The following is a 17,810-nucleotide window of genomic DNA, read 5'->3' on the forward strand; positions in this document are numbered from 1 at the left end:
CTGTCCAATGAATGACAGGCTGTGGAACTTGCTAACTCCCAAATACAGAGAATTTGCTCCTTAACAAAACAAAATATATAGTAAATGAGAAGCTCTCCACAAATCCGCTGAATTTGGCTGATGCCTCTGGTCTGTATTATGCTGCACGTATGACTTGAGAGACCATAGGAAAATGTGAAGACAGTTTTTATGACATCCAACCAGAATGTCATTTTGAAACTGAACATGAATCATTTATATATAAACAAAGGGAACACTGAGATTATAAACAACAGCGGACAACCACCACCCTACCCAACTACCCTAATTAGGAAGGAGCGGAATGGCAACACAATGCCCTGTTATTTAGGACCTGTTCTGCTGACAGAGGATTAGGCCAGCAGATTTTGTTCTGACTGATATTTGCCCTCTGTGCATCTATATTAGATTCGGACCACCAGGCTAAGCCACAGCCCAGAGAGATACCTAGGCCCCACAGCCAGATGGATACCCTTTCAGGAAAACCTAAACTCATCAGGCCCTACTGAACCTACAGCCAGTCACATGTGCCTGATAGTCTTGCTTTGGGAAACTGATCTCTACGAAACAGAAAAGCTAAAGACTGATTTTTGCTTGAGATATTTAGAGGTACATCTGATTTTTTTAAAGATTTTATTTATTCATTCATGAGAGACAGAGAGAGAGAAAGAGAGAGGCAGAGGGAGAAGCAGGCTCCATGCAGGGAGCCCGACTCGGGCCTCAATCCTAAGTCTCCAGGATCATGCCCTGGGCTGAAGGTGGCGCTAAACCGCTGAGCCACCCGGGCTGCCCTGAATTTTTTTTTTTTTTTTTAACAGGAGGCACTGAAGCAAGGAACAAAGTCACAGTGCTGGGGTCTCTGCATACCAGATAGGTGACACACTTACCTTTAAAACAATGCAGTCTCCAGAACCAGGTTCCTCAAATCTTCACACTGTGAAGTTGCTGGCATCTGGGAAGATCAGAAGACTCTAGAGGGACATGGGTGACTCTTTTTGGTTTATGATGGTGTTGGCCACTGATTATGTTACATAGAGACTCTCCATCTTAGCAACAGGAGACACATTTCACCTTTCTTTGGACACCTAAGGTATGATCTGCCCCTCTCTGGTTCCGATCTTTCAGGTTTATTTTGTTGTGCCTTTTAATGAACTCTGTCTCATCTGGGCAAAGGGAATTTCTAGGCCTCTATGGAAGTACAACACATTCACCACAAAGGTCATCCTTGGAGGAGGACTATCAACGATGCCCAGTTCCTAAGGCGCTATTCTTTTACATTTTTTTATTTAAATTCAATTTGCCAACATATAGTATAACACCCAGTGCTCATCCCATCAAGTCATAAGGCACTGTTTAACCCCCTTTATAGCGACCAGTCAGCCCTAGTTTTACCCATGGTACCCAGTTATTTAGGAGAAACCCCCATGTAAGCAATTTGGGATCTGGCTGGCTCTTTTTTATTTTTTTAAGATTAATTTATTTATTTCAGAGAGAGAGTGAAAGTGAGAGTGCAAGTGGGGGAAGGGGCAGAGGGAGAGAATCTTCAAGCAGACTCCCCACTGAGCGTGGAGCCCAAATGCAGGGCTCCATCTCACCACCCACGAGATCATGAGCTGAGCTGAAACCAAGAGCCAGACACTTAACCGAACAAGCCACCAGGCACCCCTGGCTGGCTCTTATATCTCATTTCTCTCCATGAAGAGGAATATGTAGCTATCTGAAGATACGAAAATTGATTTAGTCTAGATTCACATTTTATATTTACTCAAGTATTTGAACTCATAAAAAGTTTATTGATATAATTTAGGATGTGAAGAACTAAAATACATTCCAAATATTGACCAAAATAGTGTGTGAAGTATAGAGAACTTCCTATCAAAATCATTGTCATGCATATTGCCCTATCCCTCTCTGTAAAATCCAGTTCCTCCTCCAGTTGGTGAATTCTTCAGCTAATTTGCTTTGCCAGGTGCCAAACAGGAAGGTAAAGTAAGAAGTGAAGCCAACGAGAAGGCAGAGATACAAATGTACAAACAAGACATTCCTGCTAGAGGCTTAGGCATTCAGGAGGTTCATAATCTTCATACAAATATATAAAATTTTTTCATGAGCTATTTTTATTTGAATCCATTCTCTTTCTCTTCAGTTCTTCACATCAAACCTGCAAAAGAAAAGCCAAAAGAAGCATTAGTTTTGTTTTCGTAAGATATAATGTAGGGATAGCTTGAAAATCAATGTGATAGGTAAAAGTCAAAATTGGAGACATCATTTTCACTTGGAAACTTCATCTCTTGATTCCATGAATATAAAGTGAACTATGAGTAGGTGTGACCATCCGCTTTGACTCTAGTGATTTAAATAATTCCAAACTAAATTAGGATGGCTTCCTTCTGGAATAATTAGAGTATAATGCTAACCTTATGTGTGTGACTTGCAAGACCTTTGGTGCCTGTGGTAAATTTGCAGTCGTGGCCCCAATTCTCCACCCCTCCGCACAGCCATCCCCATTGCCATGTAATTTTCCTACGATCATAGGTGGGGTATAATTCCTCACATCTGAGTCTGGCCATGAACTTGCTTCAGCCAACAGAATGAGGCAGAAGTGATGGTCTGTCAGTTCTGACCCTGAACCTGAACAGGTGTCACATGTGTTTGGTAACTCTCTTGCACATCTGCCATTGGCCCACCCGCTGATCCCAGGAAAAGGATGAGAAGCATGTGCAGCTGAGCCACCCCAGCTAACACGTCCCCACCAGGCCCCATTAGCACAGAGCCTCCAGCTAATAGAGATGCCTAAGTGAGGGGGATCTCTGGGTGGCTCAGAGGTTTAGCATCTGCCTTCAGTCCAGAGCATGGTCCTGGAGTCCCAGGATCGAGTCCCACATCGGGCTCCCTGCATGGAGCCTGCTTCTCCCTCTGCCTGTGTCTCTGTCTCTCTGTCTCATAAATAAATAAAATCTTTAAAAAAAAAAAAGATGCCTAAGTGAGCCCAGCCTAAATCAGCTGAGCCAGGAACATACGAGCTAGGATAATAAATGACTTTGTTCTAAGCCATTGGATTTGGGTGATGGGGAGTTGGTTATGCACCCGTAGCTAATGCATATGGTGCCATTTCTTTTAAAATCTCTTGTAATGTAAAGATCTTTTGACATCATTTACACATTTGTTTCCCATTATTCCTGGGTGTCATTCCTTGTGTTACTTCCTTATGTGAACAAGATGAATCTTTTCTAACAAGTGGAATGCTCACATTTGTTTATTGTCAGTGGCTGGAGAAAGAAAACTCCACAAACAAAGGTCCCTCGCTGCTGTGGCAGACACTAGGGCTGGCTTCTCTCCATTCCCACGCTCAACTACCTTAACCCTCGTTTTCCTCTACTACAGAGGCCAAGTACTCTCCCTGCCGGTATCTCTTCGAGGTAGGGGTAGCCATGGGACCCAGTCATGGCCAGTGAGCCCTGAGGAGAGCCCTGTAGCAGAGGTCTTCTAGAATGCTTGGCTTTCCAGTGTTCTTAGAGCACATTTTGTCATTTACCATTTACAGCATTGCTGTAATGCAGTTTTTGTTTATATGGCCATACCGTGTTTTCTCGCACTTCACTTTATCGCACTTTGCAGATACTGCACTTTTGACAAACTGAAGGGCTGTGGCACCCCTGTGTTGAGCAGGTCTGTGGGCATTTTTCCAATAACATTTGCTCACTTGGCATCTCTGTCACATTTTGGTAATTCTCACAATATTTCAGATATTTTCATTATTATATTTGTTATGGCGATCTGTGACCAGTGATCTTTGATGTTACTGTTGTAATTGTTTTGGGGTGCCATGCACCATGCCCAGATAAGGTAGCAAACTTAACAGATGTTTGTGTGTGTTCTGACTATTCCACTGACCAGTCCTTCCCTGGTCTCTCTCACCTCAGGCCTCCCTATTCCCTGAGACATAACAATATTGCAGTTAGGCCAGTTGATAACCCTACAGTGGCCACTAACTATTCAAGAGAAAAGAAGAGTCATTCGATGCCACAAACTTAACTGTTGCCTTATTTTAAGAAACTGCCACAGTCACCCCAGCCTGCAGCAACCACCATGCTGATCTGTCAGCAGCCATCAACGTCAAGGCAAGCCCCTCCACCAGCAAAAAGAGTACAACTTGCTGAAAGCTCAGATGATGGTTAGCAGGTTTTAAGCAATAATGTATCTTATTTAAGGCATGTACCTCGGTTTTATTTTGGGCCTAATGCTATTGCACACTTAATGGACTGCAAAATAGTGTATACATGACTTTTAGAAGCACTGGGAAACCAAAAAAATTCATTTCAGTCACTTTTTTTGCAGTGGTCTGGAACCAAACCCACAATGTCTCCAAAATCCACCTGTACTCACTGTTGAGATGAAATATGTAGAGGTCAAAAGGCAAAGTGAGTAACTCAAAGTCTCATAGCTGGTAAATAGAGAAGCTGGGATTTGAACTCAGGTGTTTTGATTCTGGGGCTTTTTCCAGACCACTAACAGGAAAGTTCTGGATGGTTCTCAAGCCAGAGGAAAAGATAGGGAAAGATTCATAAAGATATAGCTGAAAACATTAATAGCAGTCAGCACAGGTGCTCATATTTCTTTAGCATTTTTTTTTTAGAAACTCTATTCTCAGTCCATGCTGGCCACCAAGAGGAAGCAAGATACCAACTCTTCCCGGCCCCAGACTTCTGGCTGAAATGCCTTTTGTTGGCCAGTAACTTCCTAGCCTCATCTGGGCCCTCCAGCCAGTCCGTATCTGACCACTCTTCCTCGTGCACCCCGTGCTCTGAGTTTGCTGGACGCTCACTGCTTCTGTAATGTGAGGGGAGCCCTCAGGCCTCTCCCTCTGTGCTTACAACTGTGTACCCCCTCTTCACTGCTGTGACTCTCACATAACACACTGCATTGCAATTATCTGTTATATATGCATCCTGTCTCTCCTCTCATGGCTTCCCTACATAGCTGTCCTGCCACTAGGCTCTCACCTCCGGGAGCCTGTGAATACTTCCCTATTCATATTTACATCCCCCTGCCGACCACAGCACCTGGCCCACGGCACGGCCCAGAGGACTGACGAGTGGACCACTGGGTAAGCGAGAGCAGGATGAGAAGTGGAGTTGGAGTTATAGCCAAAGCCACGTTTGTCAATGTGAGGCAGCAGGAATGAGCGAGGGGCCACACGGTACACCAGGAGTGTTGATTTGATGTGCTGCATCCCCATGGTGCTGTCACATCTGCCTGAGGCCCTGGCTATAGCCCCATTGCAGTACACTCAAGCCATTTGCTGTGGTGACTGTGCTGGGTGACATATGGCCAGTCACTCTGGCTTAGTGAGAGGCCTATGACAATCTGCCCTCGAAGCTGAGACATTCCTTCAGCTCCTCTGAGCAGCATGGAAAGAGTGATGAGTCATAGCAAATTGTCACTGAAGTATGTTCTAGGAGGTGTGATTTCACTCCAAGAAGTGTCCAGACTGAGAAGTGCCATCTGCAACCCAGAAATGGGAACCATTTCTGTGACAAGCTTGATATGGACTTTGACCACCACCTATATGCCCCAGGTGGATGAAATTGTGGCCATACTGAGAAGTATGAGATGAGCCATTTGCAATGATCCTCCAGTGACTATTTAGAAGCCCTGAAGCACCCCTCACAGTGGGGCTCAGCTTGTGGTCCTCTGTCCCTGACAGTTTTGGAAACACAAGGAAATGTTGACCGAGTCTTCCCAGATCATCGTCACCACTGTAAGAGGCCCAGATGATTTAGGAAAACAAACATATGCAATTCTTTCTGCAACACTATTTGCGGGGGATCTGTGCTCTTCCCCTTCCCTTGCTGTGCCTGCCAGCCATGGGAAGCTTGAGGAAGCTGGTGGAAGACGGGACCCCTGTACCCAAATCATCGGCCTATGCATCATATGGGGGTGGGGAAATAGCTAATGACAATGGTGCCAGTTTTGACCACCTGCTGTGTGCCACTTCACACAATTACTTCATTTAATCTGCAGTGGGATCTCAGTTCTCCCTTGTAGAAGGAGCCAGGCAGGAGACAGCAGATGAGACAGAGGACTCACAGCAGTTGTCCTTCTGCAGACCATCCTGCCCACCCCCCAGGCTTTCCCTCTCCCTCCCGGGTCCCAGTGAAATCTAAGAGGACCCAGCAACATTGGACACAGGGCAGTGCTGATGGCTACGGTCACATATGGTCCTTGCTGCACTGCCAAGCCCCCAAAGGACCGGAGTCTCCATCCTTGGCCTTGTGGGACTCAGTGTGTTCTTGAAATACCTGTCAGTTTCCAGAATACAAGAATGCAGAAATTCAGAGACACGGGGTCAGCGTTCAATTTTAGACATGGGAACAATGGGAAGGGATCCAGAGCTAAAAGTGTGCATGCGACAAAGCACACTTGTTTTTCGGGTTGTTGGAATGCAAGTGTGTTGGGTGGCATCCCAGGCCACACTGCTTTGCAGCCTAGCCAGCTGTGTGCTCTTCTTCTGTAGGCACATTTGTGAGAACGATGGGGAATATGAGGCACTTTATTGAAAAGTCACTCTTCAGGTATCCCACACAACTTTTGTACCCAAATCCAAAAGACATAGAGGCCCCACTTGTAGCTTAAGCTTGGGAAGGACACACGTTGGCTGGTACAGGGGTGATACACCAGATATCTCCCTTGTGTCACCCTAGATCCAGGCTGAGGAACATGTGATGTTTATGCCTTGCCATGACCCATTTATAGCTGTGTTAGTCATAGTGGCCATGGCCCCTCATACATCATTTATGAAATGGAGTCCACTCAACACTTGTCTGCATTTAGTCCTTTAACCAGACACTCGGGGACTGTGTGGTGATTACTTCCTCCTGCGTGCTGCTCAATCACAGACCATAAACACAGTGACACTCAAAAGTAGTCAAGAGAAAGGGTGTACCTCATATTCTCTCTGGTTCCATATGCGATGGCTGGCCATGCACCCAGAGCAAACTGACTGAAGCTTTGGAATTGGCTAAAGGGCATTGGTAGGGTCCTCTGAAATTTGTAAAGCACGTTCGCGCACATTGGCCCATGGAAATGACCACATGGAGAGGAAGGTGGTGCGAGCTACAACTGGGGTTCCTGTGGAACCTCACACACCAGGGTCGGGCAAACAAGAGGAAGCACACAGCCTGGAATTGCATTCAGGTGAACTCCAAGCCCAGAATTCTCTTTTATCCCAAACAGCCACTTACAAAGTTAAAAAAACAAAACTCTAAGTAAAAACTTTAAAAACTTTTTTCTTAAAACCATGAAGCACCCACCCAAATTGGCTTTTGGGCATCATGAAGCCTCTGATGGAGAAAGTGAAAACTGAAATGTTTCTACCAACAACTAGTAAAAGCGGAGAAGATGAGAAAAAGCATAAAGAGCAGGACTTTTTTTTTTTTTAATTCTGCCCCTAAAATCCAGGTTCAAGCAGCATTCTGTGCTGGACATGGAGAATTTGAGTAAGGAAAAGGTAAATTGCGTGTCCAGGTCAAATCCCACTAAAACAAGTTCAGAAGGGTTGTTGTTGTTGCTTTTAATCCTATCATATTGAGAATTTGTGGTAACTGGATAATCAAGCCAGAGTTGACGGCTGGCAGCTGAGACAACACTGACTTTGTTTGGGGAGATCTAAGTGGAGAAATGGGCATCATCCAAGACCCATCACCACTGGCAGCTCCTGGTTTTGTGGTCAGTCTCTCTCCATCCAGCAGAGCACAGACCTCCCTGTGTCTAGGGGGCCAGTGACTTCACTGGACAAACACTGACCCAAGACCCACCACATGAAGCAGAGCTCACTAACACCTAAGGTAGACAAAGCAATGGAACAAATGGAGTAGACTGCTGTCTTATCAAGAAATTCTCACAGTTTCCAAAGATGGCAGGATCCTTCTGTGTTGTTTAGGCATGAGCATTCAAAGCCTAGAGACAATGGTGCTTGCATCAGAAATACCCAACATCCTCTGAGAACCATCTGGCAACAGTCAGTGGCAGTCACAGGTTCTGGAACATCCAAATGGTAAACCAATTACTTGACATAAGGTTAACAGAACCGATAAAATAAATATAGTCCTCTCTGTCTCTCTCCCGCAAGGCATCCTGGAATCACATTGCCATGGAGATCACCTTAGAGCTGACCAACTGTTTGTTTTTACACTAGCCAATGATGGTACCAAGTGGTATTCAAATAAAAACCTGGCGTTTGATGTTCCATCAGGCAAAGCTAGAACTACAAAGCTTGAAAACTATTTTTGAAGATGAACAGAACTAGAATTGTCATATTGCTCCTCATTTTAGAAATTAGGCAATTAAAATCCAGTGGAGTTGACTCAATTGTCCAAGATCACACAAACTAGTTAATGGCTGGTCCAGGATTAGAAAGCCTGTCTGGAGCTCTTTCCCCCATGCTTCTTTTCAAAACTCTAATAAAATGAGCACAAGTTTGGTCTACTAATTGTGTCACAAACTGGCATAGTACACGTTGAGAATTGCTTCATTAAAGTCCTTTATCCCAGTGTATTTTGTGCTGGTGGTTTAAATGACAGGTTTCTTTGTTGTAATACCTGGACGGAGTTCTAGTTACTGGACCTTCTGTGTGCCTGGGGGTGGGGAAGGACTTTGGCTGCCGAGGGGCCTGACGGGTTTTGGGAATGATGTAACTTATATGACTGGTGATGGTTCCAAGACTGTATGCACTTCTCAAACTCATCCAATTGTACTTTATTGTATGTAAATTATACTTTAATAAATCTGACATTTACAAAAAAAAAAAATGAGCACAAGTAATCTGTACATACTGACGGTATTGGAGGCACCTTGCAGAAACAACTGATACAAAAAAATATACCTGTAGTGTATCAATAAGTTGATTTAGTTCTTTTACTTGTTCTAACGGACCCCAATATTTAACTTAAAAATATTTCTTTCCTTCTCAGAATTTAGAGGGGTTTCTTTTTAACATTTTTGTAGAGTAAACGTACAAATCTTAAGTGAACAACTTGATGGATTTTTTCTATGTATGTGTGTATATAGCATATATGGCTTTTATTTTTACATAGTTTTCAATACTACTGTATCTGCCAACATATCCTCAAGGATTGGTTGGTTTGTTTCTTTGTTTGGGAAATACTAGTTCCAAGAGACAATAAAACACATTTCACTTTTGAAAGAAAAGGAGAGGAAGGAAAAAAAGGAAACTTTCTATGGTCAGATAAATAGAGAAATACTAGGTTAAACAAAGATAAACCATTTTCTTCGGTTTAGGGCTCCTCACAGCTTTATATTTTTCTTTTTTTTATTTAAATTTTAGTTAACATACAGTGCAATATTGGTTTCAGGAGTAGAATTCAGTGATTCATCGCTTACATACAACACCCAGTGCTCATCACAAGTGCCCTTCTGAATATCCACCCCCCAACTTGCCCATCCCTTACCCACCTCCCTCCATCAACCCTCAGTTTGTTCTCTATTATTAAGAGTCTCTTATGGCTTGTTTCCCTCTCTCCTTTTTTCCCCCTTCCCATATGTTCATCTGTTTTCCTTCTCGAATTCCACATATGAGTGAGATCATCCAGTATTTGTCTTTCTCTGACTAACATTTCATTTAGCATAATACTCCCTAGTTCCATCCACATCATTGCAAATGGCGAGATCTCATTCTTCTTGATGGCTAAGTAATATTCCAACACACACACACCACTTATTCTTTATCCATTCGTCAGTTGATGGACATCTGATCTCTCTCCAGAGTTTGGTTATTCCTGATAATGCTGCTGTAAAAAAAAAAAAAAAAAAAAAAAAAAAAAATGCTGCTGTAAACATCGGAGTGCATGTACCGCTTTGTATCTGTATTTTTTTATCCTTCGGATAAATACCTAGTAGTGCAATTGCTGGGTCATAGGGTAGCTCTATTTTTAACTTTTTGAGGAACCTCCATACTATTCTCCAGAGTGGCTGCACCAGTTTGCATTCCCAGCAACAGTGCAAGAGGGTTCCTCTTTCTCCACATCCTCACCAACATCTGTTGTTTCTTGTGTTATAAATTTTGACAGGCGTGAGGTGGTATCTCATCGTGGGTTTTTTTTTTTTTTGTATTCTTTTTATTGGAGTTCGATTTGCCAACATATAGCATAACACCCAGTGCTCATCCCGTCATCATTGTGGTTTTGGTTTGTATTTCTCTGATTTGTATTTCTCTTTTCATTAATCATTCGTTATATCACAAATAGTGTCAGTAGTAGTCATGTCTTCTGCCAATTTCTTTTTTTTTTAATTTTTTTTATTTATGATAGTCACAGAGAGAGAGGCAGAGACATAGGCAGAGGGAGAAGCAGGCTCCATGCACCGGGAGCCTGATGTGGGATTCGATCCCGGGTCTCCAGGATCGCGCCCTGGGCCAAAGGCAGGCGCCAAACCGCAGCGCCACCCAGGGATCCCCTTCTGCCAATTTCTTAACTTGGTTATTTGTTTTTTGGGTGTTGAGTTTGTAAGTTCTTTATAGATTTTGGATACTAGCCCTTTATCAGATATATCATTTTCAAATATCTTCTCCCATTCCATAGGCTGCCTTTTAAAAAGTTTTGTTGATTGTTTCCTTTGCTGTGCAGAAGCTTTTTATCTTGATGAAGTCCCAATAGTTCATTTTTGCTTTTGTTTCCTTTGCCTCCAGAGATGTGTCTATTAAGAAGTTGCTGTAGCTGAGCTCAAAGAGGTTGCTGCCTGTGATTTCCTCTAGGATTTTGATGGTTTTCTGTCTCACATTTAGGTCTTTCATCCATTTTGAATTTATTTTTATGTATGGTGTAATAAAGTGGTCCAGTTTTATTCTTCTGCATGTTGCCATCCAGTTTTCCCAACACTATTTGCTAAAGAGACTTTTTTCCACTGGACATTGTTTCCTGCTTTGTCAGAGACTAGTTGACCAAAAAAAAAAAAAAAAAAAAAAAGACTAGTTGACCATAGAGTTGAGAGTTCATTTCCAGGTTGTCTATTCTATCCCACTGATCTGTGTGTCTGTTTTTGTGGCAGTACCATACTGTCTTGATGATCACAGCTTAGTAATATAGCTTGAATTCCAGAATCATGATGCTTCCAGCTTTGTTTTTCTTTTTTGGCCATTCGGATCTCTTGCGATTCCATAAAAATTTTAGGATTGTTTGTTCTAGCTCTGTTAAAAAAAATCTGGTGGTATTTTGATAAGGATTGCATTCGATGTGTAGATTGCTTTAGGTAGTATAGACATTTTAACAGTGTTCTTCCAATCCATGAGCATGGAATTCTTTTTCATTTCTTTGTGTCATCTTCAATTCTTTCATAAGTGTTCCAGAGTTCTCAGAGTACACATCTTTTACCCTCAGAGCTTTAAATATACAGATGTATATTGTATGTTTTGGGTGGTGGGGATGACACCAGGTAGCATTTTCAAAATTACTTTATTACTGCACCATTCTTCCAGTAGTCTACTGTTCGTATTCTTTTTCATTAATCATTCATTATATCACAAATAGTGTCTGTAGTATTTTATCAGGTGGATACACCAGAGTTTACTTAATCAGAATCTTGTTAATGGGTATTTGGGCTTTTAATCACTTTTGCTATCATAAATGAACATAACTTTTTCCACATGAACATTTTCTTTAGGACAGCTTCCATCAAGGCCTAACTGGGTGGGGGAAGATAGAAATTTTTAATGGCTTGAACTTTCTTCATTTCCTAAGCCCCACACCCTCATTGTGTAGATTAGCGGGATGCCTCCTATTCAGAAGACACTCCATATCTATTGAGGGAATAAGCAAGTGTCTGTTTCATGATCATTTTCCCACTCATCATGGTGAATATTATAAGAGGAAAATTGTTAACTCTTTTTTCATTGAGCATGCTTTTGATTACTAGTGAGGCTGCACATTTTCTCATGCTTCTCTAATTATACATCCACTTTTGTGAATTGTGAGCTCATTTCCTTTATCTGTTTATCTATTAAGGTGTTAGTGTTTTGGTTCCCAATTTTCATGGGCTCTTTATATAATTGCACATTTCATGCAAAACAATTTTCTTGTTAGAGCTTGCTGTTTAATGTTTGGATTTTTTTCAAGTACAGACATTTTTTAAAATTAGCAAGCTTTTGAGGGATGATTCTGCTGGCTCTTCTTTTTTAATTAAAGTTTTAAAAATTCTTTTGTTTTAGTTGACATGCAATGTTACATTAGCTTCAGGTGTACAACATATGTGATTTGGCAACTGTATACATTATGCTGTGCTCACCACAAGTGTAGCTGCCATCTCACCATACATCATTTTTACAATATCACTGCCTATATGGCTTTTACTTCTTTAGGAAGTTATCTGGGGAAGGTTAAACCAATGCCTTCATTCTTTTTCCCAAATCATTCCAACCATAATTTTAAATTAGTTATAGCCAAATCCTACCTTTTGAAACCATCATCAAAGAACTTTAATTCTGTCATCTTAAAAGTGATAAAAGGTCAAAAAAGAAGGATGTTCATGGGAAGGAAAGAAGCATCACTTTGGAGATGTGAGGTCTCGATATAGGTTTTTGGAAATCACTCCCAAAGCTGTAGGGCAGGTTGTTTTTAAACTATCCAGAACAAGAAGTGTAAACTTGGCTGCAAATTAGAATCACCTGGAGAGTTTTTAAAACTCTCAAGGCCCAGGTTGCCCCCAGACCAATGACATCAGTCTCTGGGGGTGTGAGCAGTATTCTTGAGAGCTCCCAAGGCCTCTGATGTGCAGGCAGGGTTGAGAACTGCTGGCCTAGAAGGGCTTCTCAGAGTTTAATGTCCATAGGAAGCACCTAGGGATCTCGTTAAACTGCAGATTCCTTCTCTAGGGGTCTGGGTGGGGCTTAGGTTGTGCGTTTCTAGCAACCTTCCAAGAGATGCCATCGCTTTTAGTCCATAGACCACAGTCTAGAGGAGTCATTCTCTCACTGTGTGAGGTGGTATCTTGTCCCCTCCCACAGACATTTGGCAACATGTAGAGACATTTTAGGCTATTACATCCAGAAGGAAGAGGTGCCACTGGCATCTGGTGGGTAGAGGCCAGGGATACTCTAAGCATCCCACAGGGCCTGAGACAGCCCCCACCCCAAAGAGTTATCCCACCCAAATGTGAAGATTGATGAGGTCAAGAAACACTTCTGTGAAAGAAAATGATCCCAAACCTGAGTTGGGACAGCTGTGTGCTCTGGTGTGATGAGTGGTCCCTTCTGGGGCATTTCTGATAAAACATATGAATGATTTTCTGATCAACTTTAATCAGATTAAGAGCCCCTTCTGGGAAATTAGATTTACCTGCCTCACTAAATCAGCCTTGTAACAGAGTTTAATGACCACTTCTACTTGGTCTAACAATGTTATCTAACCACATTATTTCCTATTCCAAGTTTGTGAACTAGCCTTTTGAAGCTTCTTTAAGCAACTTTTTTTTTTGTTTTATTGAATATAGTTGGCACCCAGTGTTACGTTAGTTTCAGGTGTACAACATGATGATTCAACAAGTCTATATGTTGTGCTGTGCTCACAAGTGTAGCTACCGTCTTCCCCATGCAACACCATGACAATACTACTGACTATGTTCCCAGTGCTGTACCTTTCATCCCCATGACATACATTTCCTAACTGGAAACCTCCCACTCCCCTTCTTTAAGCAACTTTGAAGTAAAGCTTTGACATGTACTTGCAATCAGTTCATCAGAGAAAACCCTTCCACACCTTTTGCCTTGCCGGCCTCCAAACTGTTTCCCAGGTGGGATCTTGTTTATATGTTCAGCTCATGTTTACTGAGTGCCTACTGTGGGGGCATTTTAGCATGAACTCTCACCTTCAGATCCTGACTCTTCCTGCTTCCTAGCCATGTCACCGTGGTCAAGTACTCCTCTGTAGTGCAGGAAACTAAGAGTATCAAGCTTATAGGGTTGTTGGGAGCATAACTTATTAAAGCAATTAGCAGAGCACCTCTATGTATTTAAAAAAAAAGAAAAGCTTACAAGTTCCACAAAAATCTTATAAGTCAACACATCCCTTACTCCCCTCTGCCCTCCAAGCAGGATTCAGTCATTGTCATCTTGGCTGGAGGCTCATTGTGGTGCTGATGGTTGGTGGAGGTCTAAGTGGCTGGAGTAGAGAATCAAAAGGAGTTAACGGAGTCAAAATTACAGAAACAGAAGGGCTTGGGGTCACCAGCGGATAATTGGGTTTGGGGGAAATAATGAGAGATTTGGGGTAAGTCTCTAGGGTGAAGGGATCTTGCACTGGAAATGAATCAAGAGACTTTTGGAGTAGTTTTACTGTGTGTTTTACAATGTAAATCCTTCTTAGATGAAGATCTGCATTCATTTTTGAGGCCATTTTTGGCAACCAATTTACGCTTCTTTTGGATGTGGCTTGGGACTTAAATGTGCGTAAATGGTTTTAAAGGTGAGCACCAAAATGCCTGGCTTTAATTTGGTTACATCATATGTCAGAAAATGTATTAGGTACTGTGGATACACTAGGGGACAAGTTATCCCTCTTCAAGGAACTGAACATCTGGAAGAACAGTCAGATAATAAAATAAATGGTGGCTGCTGTGGGTGCTATTCAGTTAAGGGGCCATGGAAGGGCTTTTCAGAAATTGTATTTAAACTGAGACTTAGGGGCACCTGGGTGGCTCAGAGGTTGAGCACCTGCCTTTGGCTCACGTAGTGATCCTGGGGTCCTGGGATCAAGTCTCACATCGGGCTCCGCACAGGGGGTTTGCCTCTCCTCTTGTCTATCTATGTCTCTCATGAATGAATGAATGAATGAATGAATGAATGAATAAAATCTTTAAAAATAAATAAAATCTATTTAAAAAATAATCTGAGACCTAATGAGGGGTAGGAACTAACCAGCTAATGGGTATAGGAGAAAGACTTGAAAAGAATATTCTGAGTATGTGTAGCAGCCTCATGTTAGCGTGGCACCTCCATGAACCAGGAGCAGTTCACTAGGTTTGGAACAAGAAATGCTCTGAGCAGGCAGCAATGCAAGATGGGGGAACACTGGTGAGTATAAGCCAGTTAATACCGGCCCCAGGGGTAATGGGGAGCCACTGAAGGGTGTTCAGCAGGGCAGTGACATTATCAGTTTTGTGGTTTTTCTGTTTCTTTCTTTTTTTTTTTTTTGAAAGCTCTGTTGACTGTAGGGCTCTGGCAACTAAAACCAAGTGAGAAAAGGCTCTGAGAAGTGAAATGCACAGGTCACTTTGACAGCTGTGGGCCACTAATGCTCCAGTTGTTCAGTGAGGTCACCTGTGTGACAGCAACAAGAATGGCGGATGAATGGAATTTGCAAACCTTCTTGCAAGGTGAAAAGAGGGGTCAAACATGTCAGACCCTCCTAGCACTTGTCCAGGGGCTCTTGCCTGAGGATTGCGAAAGGAGGCCATTCACCATTAGCGAAGGCCCAAAGGCTCCTTGGTGAAGCATTTCAGCTCCAGATAGGAGAATTTCATCAAGGGCTTAGGTAAATTCCCATGGGCCACACAAGTGTTACTTCGAGAACTAAATACGAAACAAATCGCAAGTGACCACAGACTGCTGGGCAGGCCCTGGGAACTCATACTGAGCTCTCACCTGTCAGTTCACAGTGTTTTGTGAGCTGGGAAGAATCTGAGCTTAAATAGAGCAGAAATGGACAGTCTCTCGGATCCCATGGCTTAATTTATTGAATAGGGGAAAGAAGCCTTGGGAGGGAGACAGATCCGCTCCTAACGATTTAACCATTAATAAAGCTCTGCTATAAATGGAACTCGGGAGAGAAGGTAGCGTGGCAGAGGGCACAGGAGTGGGCCCCATTAGACAAAATAGGTCAGGCAGGGAGAAAGTGGTCGTGTCTCCTGACGAGTTACGGTGATCAGAGATGACAGGCCTTGTCGTTTTTTTAGCTGATAGAAAAGGGATAGAGAATGAAGAAGAGGTTTCTTTCTTGCTGTTGCCTTTCTTAGAAGATGGCTGTTTCAAAGAGGATCCTGAAGAGAAAAGAACTGATAATATTGATCAGTTCAGAGCTTTGTGCTTAAAAATCTGTGTGTGTGTGTGTGTGTTCAGAGACATAAGTTTTTAAAGGAAAAAAAAATCTGTGATTTTCCTAGGGAGTCCCTGTGGCCAGGTCGCTGCCTTTTATCTGGGGTTAATGAAACCCACACTCCTTAAGGAGGGTGGCCTTGCCATTGGTTTGATTGTGATACTCTGTTTGTTTCCTCACTTCTTATTTTCTTTTTCTTGTTCTTTCACTCTCAGAAATCAAAAGCAAGAGCAAGAAAACATCGTAATATGGGAACAAGCCAAGGAGAGAGAACAGCATGCAAAAGGTAAACTTTATCCCTCAAACATGGGATTTTTAGTTCTCTGTTGAGTTTGCTTTCCCTCAGAGGTTCTGCTTTTTTCTCCCTCCTTCTGGAGCACTGCCTCCCTAACGACTCAAGGAAGTGAAGAAAAACCTTTCCGGAGTGCTTGGAGTGTACACTTTGCTTATACGCTGTCTGGTTTCTGAAGGCTTCCTCTGTTAAAAAACATCAGGGAAACTGGCTTCACATTTGGAAATAATCTTTCTAATCTTCCCAAAGATAAACAACATTTGGTGTTTTAAATAAATATAAGAAATTGTGGGTGGTAAGGATCGGTTGGGGTTGAAAGAAAAACAAATATTGGAATGTTAAGGCTGAGTGACTTTGGGCAAACCTCACTTCTCTGGACTCCAGTGTTCTCGTTGGTTTAGAAAAAAAGGTACTATTGGAGAGATCTCCCAGATGGTCCCCGGTGAATCTTGCCTCCTGGTGTTCATACCCGTATGTAGTCCTGTCTAATACTGAATAGGGCTGACTAGGGCAATCAATAGGATATTACCGAAATGACGAAGTGTGACTTCTAAGGCTAGGTCATACAAGCCACCGCAGGTTCCGCCTTGCTCTCTCTTGGATCACTTCCTCTGGGGGAAGCCAGCTGCCATGTTGTGAGGGCATTCAAGCAGCCCAGTGGTGAGGTGTACATGGAAAGACACTAAGGTCTCCTGATAATAGTCATTATCCATTAACCAGTGCCATGAGTACACCATCTTAGAAGTGGATCTTTCAGTCTTAGCCAAAGCTTTAAATGACTATGGTCCCACCTGACATTTTGACAGCAACTTCATGAGGGACTCCAGGCCAGAACCACCCAGCTCAACCACTTCTAGATCCCTAATGCACAGAAACTCTGAGATAATACTTCTTATTGTTTTAAGCTGCAGGGTTTGGGGTAATTTGTTACACAGCAATAGACAATACAGTTGCTCAATCGCTAAATTATGGAAAGATCACAAATGCCCATCAACTGATGAATGAATAAAAAAGAAGTAGTATATCTATATAATGGAATATTACTCAGCCATAAAAAAGAATGAAATCTTGCCATTTGTAACGATGTGGATGGAGCTAGGGAGTACTATACTAAGTGAAACAAGTCAGAAAAATACAAATACCATATGATTTCACTCATATGTAGAATTTAAGAAACAAAACAAACAAACATAGGGGGAAAAAGAGAGAGGAAAACCAAAAAACAGACTCTTAACTCTAGAAAACAAACTGCTGGTTACCAGAAGGGAGGTGGGGGGGGGGAGAAATGGGGGAAATAGGTGATGGGGAGTAAGGAGGGCACTTGTCTTGATGAGCACCAGGTGTTGTATGTTAACTGTTGAATCACTAAATTCTACACCCAAAACTAATATTGCACCATA

At 42.5% G+C, this 17,810-nt stretch overlaps 1 protein-coding gene across 2 annotated transcripts in view; it reads right to left on the bottom strand.

Moving 5' to 3' along the window:
• Positions 1-1,790: 1,790 nt before the first annotated feature.
• SMPX (small muscle protein X-linked) overlaps positions 1,791-17,810 on the bottom strand; it is a 54,416-nt gene continuing 38,396 nt past the window's right edge. Inside the window, exon 5 of one of the 2 annotated variants that reach the window (XM_041742149.1) lies at positions 1,791-2,179. The gene's annotated coding sequence lies outside the window, so the exon portion shown is untranslated. Of the gene's footprint in view, positions 2,180-9,695; positions 9,828-17,810 lie in introns of those variants that run through there. The other variant, XM_041742150.1, reaches the window with a different exon arrangement.

The sequence above is a fragment of the Vulpes lagopus genome, chromosome X (assembly GCF_018345385.1).
Source record: "Vulpes lagopus strain Blue_001 chromosome X, ASM1834538v1, whole genome shotgun sequence".
NCBI classification, from domain to species: domain Eukaryota; kingdom Metazoa; phylum Chordata; class Mammalia; order Carnivora; family Canidae; genus Vulpes; species Vulpes lagopus.